The following is a 12,059-nucleotide window of genomic DNA, read 5'->3' on the forward strand; positions in this document are numbered from 1 at the left end:
TCTTCAGACAGGGATTGGACAGGACTGTGGGACATAAAGTGATACTCGTAAGGAGTGTGCCTCTTAGCTCAAGTAGATACAAGAGACTAAATGGGCAGCTTCTGTCCGGAGGTGAGATGGGAAGGCAGAGAGGGTTACGAGCTGGTTGAATGGACAATGGGAAATCAGGGGTGGAAAGGAGGAGTGTGCTGTCACAGTATGGGGAGAGTAATTAGGGTCACATAACAATGTACGTACAAATTTTTGTATGGGACAAAAAAAAAAGAAACTTTATAAGGCAGTTCCACCTTGTCTTATAGAGCCACTATCAGTCAGAATTGATTGGATAGCAATGGGTTGTTCCTGTTGTTGTTATGTTAGGAGCAGTTCTGGGTTTGTAGAAGGTTCCTTCACTCCTGTTTCTCCCTTCCTCTGCCCTGATGGCCATCCTGGACTAGCCCACTAGATGGATATTGGGCCGATTTCCTGTTCTTCCATTTCTCCTTTGTCCCTTTTGCATTCTCTAAATGTGGTCAGTGGAACAGAACTACCCCAGGTTGCTTTCCTGAGAAACTTCTTCAGAGCAGTCAGTCTGGCCACAAAGAGAGCACAAAGGCATGGGTACACCCCACACGTCGCCACCCGGGACCACCCCAGGCCCACCGCCACAGCTGCCACCCCATTCCTGCAAGCACAGTTCACAGGGGGATGGAGGGGAGGCACCCAGGGAGAGTTCAGCAGGGAGCAGACAAAACCACTGGCCTTGGATGGCCTTGATTTCAGCAGCACCTAAGGGAGTCCTGTGAAGGCCTCTCTGTTACCATTGACTGGGATTGCTGAGTTTGGGGCAGAGAATGGATTTTAGGGTTTGTACTGCTGCATTCCACCACCTGGGAATGACCGGAGACCCCCCTTTCTCAAGAAACCTTCATATATGCAGCTTTTCCTTCCTTCCTCCTTCCCTCCCTCCCTCCTTCCTTCCTTCCCTCTTTCCCTCCCTCACTTCCCCTCAAACCACTAAATTACAAATACATCACCAATGTTAGCCATTTATTATGTGCTAAGCTTTCCAGGGGATAACTCATTTAATCCTTAAAGCAAACCAGTGAGGTTGGAACTGTCATCCCTATTTCAATGAATGAGGACCCTGAGGCTCAGAGAGGTTAGGGAACTTGCCCAAGGCCACCCAGCTCATGGAGCTGCTGTTTAAACCCAGGCACCTCAGGGCCTTTGCACATCCTGTTCCCTCTGCCTGGAAAGCTCTTCCCCTTGCTTATTCACATGCTTTGCTCCCTCCCATCATTCAGGTCTCTGTCTATATATCCCTATATCAGAGAAGCTTTCCTTCATCCCCTAGTCTCATCACTCCCTCTATCCTCACTACTCTGCTTCTTGTTTCTTCATGACACTTAATATCTTACCCAATCTTAGGTATATCCATCCATCATTTATCCGACACTTGTTTATTGAGCACCTGCTATGAACCAGGCACCATTTTAGGCACTGAGGCTACTGCAGTGAACACAACAGATAAAAATCCCTGCCCTGTGAAGCTTGCAGTAATTGTCCAATTGTTTATTATCTATCTCCTCCACTAGACTATATGTTCCATGAAGGCGGCGATTTTGACCTGTGTATATAGTAGATGCCTAATAAATATTTTTGGAATGAATTCCAGCCCTGAGATGCCTTATTTGGACTTGGGTGTTTTCCAAGTGTTCATCTCTGAAGGATTCACAGACCATCTCTCAAGTTGGGTCATTTCTGCAGGTGACTGTCTTGTCCATTTTGTTTGGTTCTTACCAGTTTCCAGCTGGAGAAGATGTTTTCTGAAAGCGTGGGGGGAACACTACCCTAGTTTCCTAAACACTGAGCATATATAACCCACGTTTTTGTATCATCCATGTTGTTGAGATAAGCAGGAACTAAGGAGCAAAGGAAATTCCATGGGAGGCCCCGGCTGGTCCATCAGGGGCTTAGCAGGTATTTGGTGGATGGGTGAATAGGCAACTCAGAAGCACAGGCCTTGAGCACGATCCTTTTTGGCCAACTTTCCACATTTTGCATGAGTGGGTCTGGCAGAAAGAGTCTGTGGGAAATGGCAAATTGCATGAGATGTTTGGAGTAGTGCTGGGTCCATGAGGCCTAATCAGTGTGAGAATGCAGAAGCTGAACCCATTAGAATAGGTATTCATGTGGTGACAAGTCCAGTCAAACTGTGCATTAACCTGGGGCCGTCCTGTCTGTGGGCAGAGCTGATGTGTGGAATCGTAGGTGGCAGGTAAGTGCCGACCTCATTGATGGGAGAGCAGGAGCCGAGGGGCCGGCACCGTTTTCTGATGTCAGCAAGTGCCAATTTGGAGTGGCCTCAGAGTCTTGACCTACTCGGTGAAAAGTAGGGACCTGGGAGCTCAAACGTGTCTCTGTCCTCATCCTTCCACATTCCCAGAGCGGGAGCGTGTGATCCACCGTGATATTGCTCTTCCGTGCCCTCATCCCCAGACCAGCCATCCTGGTATGGTGAAATTCTTAACTCCCCATACGTGACCATTGTCACAGTCTAGAACATCCCCAGACCAGCGGCACTTACGGGTGTGTTGGTCGTCCCCTCCCCAGACCACATTTCAGGCACAGCCACAGAGATGCAAGCACACATTCCGAATTCCTCCGGAGAAACTCGATCCACAGGTGCTGCTCTGAGGCAGCAGGGGCTTCCAAACCACAGCTCTGCACTTTTTCTTTTGGAGAAAGCAAAGTGTGGAGGCTGGGAGGGAGATGTGGATTGTAGCAATGCAGCTGTAGAAGGCTCCTCACTGCCCCCATATGAGCATTCCTGGCTACATCCCTGTGTGTAACCCTGGTGTGTAACAAGCCACATCTCCCGGCCAGGTCCCTGCAAGCTCTCTGCTCTTCACACTGCTCCTCTTTCCACACCCACCTTCTGCCCAGGTAGGTTTTGGGGAGGTGGACATTTTTCATCCATTTCTGTTTTTGCAGAAATAATATAACAAGAGTAAGGCAATTCACCCTGAGGACTGTGCTCCTCTAAATAATGATCTAAGTGAAACCAAGTGGTAAACATTTTCCCTAGACCAAACATGAGAAGGTAAGGGGGATGGGGAAGCTAGATTAAGGGAAACAGAACAACCAGAATGGAAATAAAGAGAATGCTGATACATTGTGAAAAATGTAGCCAATGTCACTGAACAGTATGTATAGAAATTGTTAAATGAGAACCTAATTTGCTGTGTGAACTTTCATCAAAAACACAATAAAATATCAAAAGAAAAAAAACGAGCAAGGCAATTTAAAAGGAGCCCTAGTAGCAGAATGGTTAAGTGCTCAGCTGCTAACCGAAAGGTTGGTGGTTCGAACCCAGCATTGGCTCTTTGGGAGAAAAGACCTGGCGATCTGCATCTGTAAAGATTATAGCCTAGGAAACTGTGTGGGGCTATTCTACTGTGTCGTATGGAGTCACTAGGAGTCGGAATGGATGGTACACAACAAAACAAGGCAACTTGAAGGGAAGTTCATCGCTCTGAATGCATTTTAATTGTTTCCATTTTTTCCCCTCATATGCCTGTATAGTCTCTCTACATTGTAATCTTAGCATAAGTACATTTGTATTCTTTGTTTCGCTGAACATAGCAAGCCTTTTCCGTGCCCTTTGTACAGTGACCTTTCCAGTTAGCACTTTTATTGGCTGTGTAATATTTTATTTTATTCAATTTACTAAAATATAATTTTATAAAATCTAAATTTTTTATTTTATTTATATTTTCTTATATTTTATAAAATATGATTTTATTCTATATCTTATAAAATGTAAATGTTTTTGTTATATTTTATAGTTTTATTTTATAACTATAAAACTTTACGAAATTTAAATATACTGTTTTCCTTATTCTAGTTTGTTATATTTTACAAAATATAATTTTGTTTTATGATTTTATAAAATCTTATTAAATTTAAATATTTTATTCATTCTATTTTCTGGGCATGGGTGGGGGAATTCAGCTCCCACCTTCTGCGCGTGATGCACTGGCATCACGGGGATTTTGCACCCAGACCTCTTCAGCTTGCCTGGATGCTCAGGATTTATTTATTTGATGCCTTCGGCCTTGTTGCCCACCCCCTCCCCCTGCCAGTTTCAGCCCGGGTGTTCAGGATTTTCCAGATCGACAGGCTTGGATGCGGAAGTCCAGCTATGAGGTCTAAGAGGAAGTCCCCTGAGGGCCATTGTGGCTTCCAGAGTATCTTTATGTTTAAGTCCTTTCCATCCACTGACCTGTGAGCCCCAAGGGTTTACTTCTCCCGCGGCTTCCTGTCCAGTTACATGAAATCCCACACAGGGAATGACGATTAAATTGCACTCGAAGACCCACTGCCCAGTTCCTTCTAGAATCCTTTCCAAGTGCATTGGATGCAGTCCAGTCGACAAACCTTCGGTTTCAACTAACTTGGCAGAAACTCCCAAGCACCTTCAGCCCGCCACGGGTCACTAACCCAAACAAACTAAACCTATTGCTGTCGAGTCGATCCAACTCATAGCAACCCTATAAGATAAAGTAGAACTGCCCCATAGGGTTTCCAAGGAGTAGCTGCTGGATTTGAACTGCTGACCTTTTGGTTAGCAGCTGAGCTCTTAACAACTGTACCATCATGGCTCCATGGGTCACTAGTCAGTCACAAAGATCAGGAAGCCTGGGGGTGGGTCACCTTGACATTTGATTTTTTTCTATTGAAAGTTGACAATGGGGGAGTGGTACTGTGGGGTCTAAGATTTTCAGGGTGATGATAGGAGAGGGAGCCATGAACTAATTTAAAAGAAAGTTCTCTAAGGCCATCCTGGTATGGTGAAATTCTTAACTCCCCATACATGACCATTGTCACAGTCTAGAACAACCAAATGTGCACCCAAATGAACAACCAAGTAAGAGGATGTCACACAAAATGGGATGCTGTGCAGCATTAGCACATAAAATTCACGTAAAACCAAAAAAAACAGCTACCATCCAGTCAGTTATGACTCATGGCAACCCCATGTGTGTCAGAGTAGAACTGTGCTCTGTAGGGTTTTCAACGGCTGATTTTTCAGAAGTAGATCACCAGACCTTTCTTCCAAGGCATCTCTGGATGGACTTGAACCACCAACTGTTTGGTTAGCAGCTGAGGTGTTAACCATCTGCACCATCCAGGGACTCAGTATATTATGACTCGGGAAGGCAAACTGTGAGATGGTGTGTGATGGGACCATCCCCCTGTCTGCACTTGTATATGCACCAGAAAGTTCTGGAAGGGCACTATCTTAGTCATCTAGTGCTGCTACAACAGAAATACCACAGGTGGATGGCTTTAACAAAGAGAAATTTATTTTCTCACAGTCCAGTAGGCTACAAGTCCAAATTCAGGGCATCAGCTCCAGGGGAAGGCTTTCTCTCTCGGCCTTCTCATCAGTGTTCCCCCGGACTAGGAGCTTTTCTGCACAGGGACCCTGGGTCCAAGGGACACGCTCTGCTCCTAGCACTGCTTTCTTGGTGGTATGAAGTCCTCCTGTCTCTCTGCTCACTTCTGTCTTTTATATCTCAAGAGATACCCTCAGGACACAACTGCCTTACTAACATAACTGCCACCCATCCTCCCTCATTAACATCACAGAGGCAGGGTTTACAACATATAGGAAAATCACACAATACCAGGAATCATGGCCCAGCCAAATTGATACACACATTTTTGGAGGGACATAATTCAATCCATGACAGGCACATACACCCCAGTGCTTCCCTCTGGGCAGTGGGGTGGAGGGGAGAAGAGAGGACTTTAATTTATACTTTATACATTCCTGTATTGAGATTTCTTATGAGCATATATAACATTTAAAATTTTTGCAATCAAAATAGAACAAGAAGGTAAAAAAATAAAATAAAAAATTTTAGTATATATGTCCAAGCCTGGTAGTTCTCACTTATTACGGACTCAAGATTCCAGAACGTTGAGATAGAATCCCTTTAAACCTGTGGTTCTCAAATTTTGCTGTTGTTAGTTGTCAAGTCAGCTCTGGCTCATAGCAACATTAAATATAACAAAGAAATGTTGCCTGGTACTACACCATCTTCTTAAACTTTAAAACCACTTGCTGTTGAGTCAGCCTCAACTCACAGCGACCTCATGTATGTCAGAGTAGAACTCTGCTCTATAGGGTTTTTGATGGCTGATTTCAGCTGATGGAAGTAGATTGCCAGGCCTTTCTTCCAAGGTGCATTTGGGTGGACTCAAACCTCCAGCCTTTCAGTTAAGCAGCTGAGTGCATTAACTGTGTACACCACCCAGGAACATCTGGTTGTTAGTTGGTGTCGAGTTGATTCTGACTCATGATGACCCCAGGTGTTACACGGTAGAACTGCTCCATAGGGTTGTATTGGCTGTAATCTTAATGGAAGCAGATTACCAGACCTTTCCTTCTACAGAGCCACTGGGTAGGTTCGAACTGCCAACCCTTAGGTTAACAGTCCAGTGCTTAACTGTTTGTGCCACCCAAGGATGGGATCACCTGGAGGGCTCATTAAAGCACAGACCACTGAACCCCACGCCCAGAGTTTCTGAGTCAGCAGATCTGAGTGGGGCCCAGAAATTCGATTTTTAACAAACTCACAGGTGATGCTAATGTTGCTGGTCCAGGGACCACACTTTGAGAACCACTCCTGTAAACCAGGGCTTCAAACCAGTTCATTCCAGTTTGAACCCCTGCTGAGAATTTACATTTCTAACAAATTCCTAATGCTGCTGATTAGGGGACCAATTCTGAGAACCACTAGCAGAGCAGTGGTTTTCAGAATTTATTATGCATAAGAATCACCTGGGGATCTCATTAAAATGTAGATTCTGATTCAGTATATCTGGGGTGGAAATGCAGATCTGAACAAACTGGTTTGAAGCTCTGCTGTAAACCTACTTAGAGGAGAACATCCCTATAGCTCCCCTCCCCACTCCCCACTCCCCGTGGAACTTCTATGGGACTTCTGCCCCTGTTCTTGACCTAAGAGGTTTGCATTATTTAATTTGGGCATTTGATTTGCATCCACAGGGGGCTTTGCTGGAGCTGTGGCTTCTCATGGGCCTTCTTGTGCCCTGTGCTTCTTCCTGCTGCCCTGTGAAGGGGTGCCTACAGGTCCCTCTACACACGTGCTTCTCCCTGGGCTGCCTGTGGGGCCTTAGGACCTATGCCTGCCTGCCTTGGCATTCCCTTCCATTGTACCTTCTGGCACTTGTTGTCCAAATTTCCATCCTTCCAGGTGTTCCCTGATATTGAAGGTGAGGCAGAAGGAGGGGAGGGAGCAACATGTATTGAGCACCTGTTGTGTGCTCAGTACTGTACTGGGCGCTTGAGCAATAGAATTCCACGTTGAAATCGTGAATGCCAGCCTTCTTCCTCCTCGTTCACCTCTGGTTGGCTCAAGAACCTTGACCTGGGTCTGCAGGGTTGGGGAAGAAGACTCTGTGCCCAGGAACTTATAAACCTGGCAGCGCCTGGGGTGTCCCCTTACATCTGTCTGTGAACTGATTTGTTTCAGGTCTGCCCAAGGTCTCTCTCCCGCTCAGTCTCCCTGGAGGGACGTGGGGTGACCCAGGGTCCACTCCCCATGGTGACCTTTCCCCGTCAGCACCTCCCCCTGGAAGAGGTCAGTATCACCAGCTCCCAGATGGGCCCCAGCGCCACGTGAAAGCCTGGATTTTATCAGACTTCCTGTTCCTGGGCGGCCACTTTGGAGAAGGGAAGTGTCAGGCAGAGTCTGGGGACTCCTCCTCTGGGGCCAGGCAGCTCTGGAGTGAGGGGGGAGGCCGGCCCTCTTTGAGAATCTTGTGTCCCTGCAGAGCCTTCTTCCCCGCCCCTTGCCCACCTGCTGCCCCCTTCCTTCTTTGTTTTTTTTTTCAATTGTGCTTTAAGTGAAAGTTTACAATTCAAGTTAGTCTCTCATACAAAAATTTATGCATACATTGTTATGTGACCCTCGTTGCTCTCCCTATGCTGTGAGAGCACACTCCTCCTTTCCACCCCTAATTTCCCGCATCCATTCAACCAGCTCCTGCCCCTCTCTGCCTTCTCATCTCACCTCTGGACAGGAGCTGCCCATTTAGTCTCATGTATCTACCTGAGCTGAGAAGCACATTCTTCACGAGTGTCTTGGTCATCTAGTGCTGCTATAACAGAAATACCACAAGTGGATGGCTTTAACAAAGAGAAATTTATTCTCTCACAGTCTAGTAGGCTAAAAGTCCAAACTGAGGGCGCCAGCTCCAGAGGAAGGCTTTCTCTCTCTCTGTTCGCCTTCTCATCAATCTTACCCCGGACTAGGAGCTTCTCTGTGCAGGGACCCCGTGTCCAAAGGACGCCCAGCACTACTTTCTTGGTGGTATGATGTCCCCCGTTCTCTGCTTGCTCGCCTTTCCTTTTATCTCTTGTAAGATAAAAGGTAGTGCAGGCCACACCTCAGGGAATCTCCCTTTACATAGGATCAGGGATGTGATCTGAGTAAGGGTGGTGTTACATACAATCCCACCCTAATTCTCTGTAACGTAAAATTACAATCACAAAATGGATGACAGCCACACAATGCTGGAAATCATGGCCTAGCCAAAATGATACATATATTTTTTGGGGGTCATAGTTCAAACCGTGACAATGAATATCATTTTATGTCCCATCTGCTGCCCCTTTCTGCTCACCTCGGGGAAGGCAAACTTCAGTGTCCTTAGGCCCAGAGTGACCTGGCAGGGCCACCCTGTCTACCTTGGGGCTTTGCAGACATCTGCCATGAGCCCCCATTTTCTGCCTTCCTTGGGGAGCTTATGGGGGTGGATGGGGGCAAGAAAAGAGACTGTAGTCTCTGAGCCTTTTTTCGTGGGCTCCCTCTGCCAGCAGCTCTTCCCCTTGGAGATGGCATGTGGTTCTGCCCTCGGGACTCTAACTTTCTGTCTCCTGCATGGACCAGGCAGGCACTGTGTAGACCTGCAGGCCCCATGTGGACCGGGCAGGCCCTCTGTGGACTGGCCAGGTGCCATGTGGACCAGGCAGGCACCATGTAGACTGGGCAGGCTGTTTGACGGACCTTCAGCCTCCATGTTGGGGGGCGTTCAGGGTCTCAGTCTAGATTGAACTTCCATTAGTACTCAAAGGCACATTTGCTGCTGTCTCAGGTCAAATTTTGGGAAGGTCCCTGTGTGTCCCTGAGGTCCCTCCAAGAACAAGACGTCTTGTCTGAACGAGGGCTGTTGCACTCACAGCCTCGACACGGCTATAGCCGTAACTTTTTGTTTTAATCTTTAGTCTCTATATGAGTGTCATGCTGATTTCCCAGGGGCAGGGCTCAACCGATCCGAGCCCATTTGAAAGTGTCATGAGTAATCTGGGTCCTTCCGTAGGTGTTGATGGCAGGTATCTTTTTAGTCTTTTGAGGTCAGAGGCTAGAGCTCTGGACCGCGTGGGATTTTCTCTCCAAGATTGCTTGTTAGAACTTTCCAGAAGGGTTAAATCCTTTTTGTTGATTCTAGGGGCTGAGACTTATTTTTATGTCTCTGCTTGAGCAAGAACACAGCGCTCCCTGGGTTCTCCCCAACATCCTCCCTCAAGTGGGCAGTTGGGGTGGGGGTGTTGTAACCACCGGGCCCTTGTCCTGCTATTGGTGGCACTTTTAGCCTGTTCTCAGTGCTCCCACATAGAAGCATGTTCCTGCCGCTTGTGTTCAGGGAGGCTGAAGGGAGTCTGGTTCCCAGGAGCAGGGAACTCTAATTACCAGGTGGAGCCGGAGCGGCCACTCGGCCGTGCTGCAGACAGTGCATTCTGATATAATAACAGATCGCTCGGGGCATGCTTCTCTTGCAAAACGTTGGGCTGCAGCCACAGATGTGTGGGGTGGAGGAGGTGGAGGGAGGGGCTGAGGGGAGCATATTTGATCTTCAGGTGAAAGGAGGCTTTATAAATAGGTCACCTTGTTCCACATCCTGAATTTCGTTCTTTCCCCATCTTGGGTCAAAACAATAGTTTTACTGTTCTAGGGTCAGCCAAAGGCACTGAGGGGGAACTGAGCTTAGAGAACATGGGGGGGTGGTGTGTGTGCCACTCTCTGGTGGTCCCTGCGCCGTGGGTACCCTACCCCTCACCCCATCCATTTGCCACGGCCACCGTGGACATGCCTCCAGCGAAGGGTGCTGCTTGTTCACCAAACCTTTTCTTAAACAACAAACAAAAGGATAATTTGTGGTAGAGGTGGCACTATGAGTCAGAATCGACTTGACGGCAACAGGCTTAGAGGTGGGGCCTAGGGCCAGCTGATCCAAAGGCCCTTTTGTGGAAGGCAGAATTTGCAGAGTTGCGGCTTTAATTAAAGGGAAGGCAGAGAGTTTCAGCAGGTGCTGTGTATGGAGTAGTGTCTGAGTTGAGGGTTGAAATCCACGCCCCAAGCACACAAGGGCCACAGTCAGGACAACTCTTAGACATAACCAAATACCTTTCAGGATGAAGTTCCTAGGCTTGAAGGGAAAGGACCATAGACTCGGGGTTCATCTACATCAATTGGCAAAACACAAAGTTCTGCATCCTACTTTAATGAGTAGTGTCTAGGGTCTTAAAAGCTTGCGAGTGGGCACCTAAGATACATCTTTTGGTCTCTTACCATCTGGAGTGAAGAAAACCAAAGACTCAGGGGAGCAATTAGCCCAAAAGACTAATGGACCACATGAACCACAGCCTACGGGACCCCGAGACCAGAAGAACTAGATGGTTCCCAGCTACCACTACCAACTGCTCTGACTGGGATCACAACAGAGGTCCTGAACAGAGTGGGAGAAAATTGTAGAACAAAAAATCAAATGCACAAAAAACACCAGACTCACTGGTCTGACAGAGACTGGAGGAACCCCTGAGACTGTGGCCCTGAGACACGCTTCTGAACTGGAACTGAAGCCATTCCTGGACACCACCTTTCAGCCAAACCATAGACAGGCCCATAAAATAAACAATAATATCTGAGAGGAACATGCTTATTGGAACAATCAGTTATATGAGATCGAAAGGGTGACATTTGCCCAAAAGCAAAGATAAGAAGGCAGGAAGGGATAGAAAATCAGGACGAAATGAAACGAGGAACCTAGGACGGAAATGGGGAGAGTACTGATGCATTGTGGGGAATGAAACGAATGTTATGAAACACTTTATGTGCAAACTACTGAATGGAAAACTAGTTTGCTATGTAAACTTTCACCTAATGCTCAATAAAAAGTTTGTAAACAAAGAAAAAGAAATCCACTCTTCGAGCCAAAATTGTCACTCCTCCTCACCTCCTTTTCTCTGGAGTTGGCGCCTTGGGGCCAGACCAGTGGTCGGTGACTCCATCACGGGAACCTCTGTCTCTTTTTGCCGTGGCCAATTTCAGGACTGAGCAGCCGTTCTGGTCTCGTGCTTTTGGCCAGCAGCAGCAGGCTGCTGCCCCATTTACTGGGTACTGAAAATGTGTGACTTAGAAACAGTGATTGAAAATCTTAGGAGAAATGCTTGTAGAAATCGTGTCTCTCTTTGGGATGGCCCCAGACCTGTATCTGGGGATTTTTGTCCTTTATTTTAAATGCTCTTCTGCCGATATGGGTTCTGACCGTGTATCTCGGTGGATAAAGTATTCAAGATGGTAGTGCTTGCTTTATGAGAAGGGACATGCGTGGAGAGCCTTTAGGAACTGCTTTGGGGGCAGTTTGTTCTTGTGAATGTGGTGTGTTAAACTGGTGTTTTTCCGTCCTTTATTTGTGTGTGTGCTTAAAATTCATTTTCATTACCTCATGGACACTCCCAAGGGCCCACTAAACAATCATAGTCCCTGGCGCTCCTGGGGCACCTCTGGGCCTTGCAAGGCCTGGGCACATGTATTCACCTCTCTCATAGACTGGCAGGAAAGGGGGGTGGTCCCAGAGATGGGGCATGCAAAAAGTTCCCCCACTACCTGGACTCCCCCTGCCCAATGATGCACCGTCTTGGACTAGTGGCGAACAGGAGCAACCCATGCCAGAGGAGTGTTGCAGTCACTCGGCATCTG

Source organism: Trichechus manatus, unplaced genomic scaffold, assembly GCF_000243295.1.
Source record: "Trichechus manatus latirostris isolate Lorelei unplaced genomic scaffold, TriManLat1.0 scaffold00133, whole genome shotgun sequence".
NCBI lineage: Eukaryota > Metazoa > Chordata > Mammalia > Sirenia > Trichechidae > Trichechus > Trichechus manatus.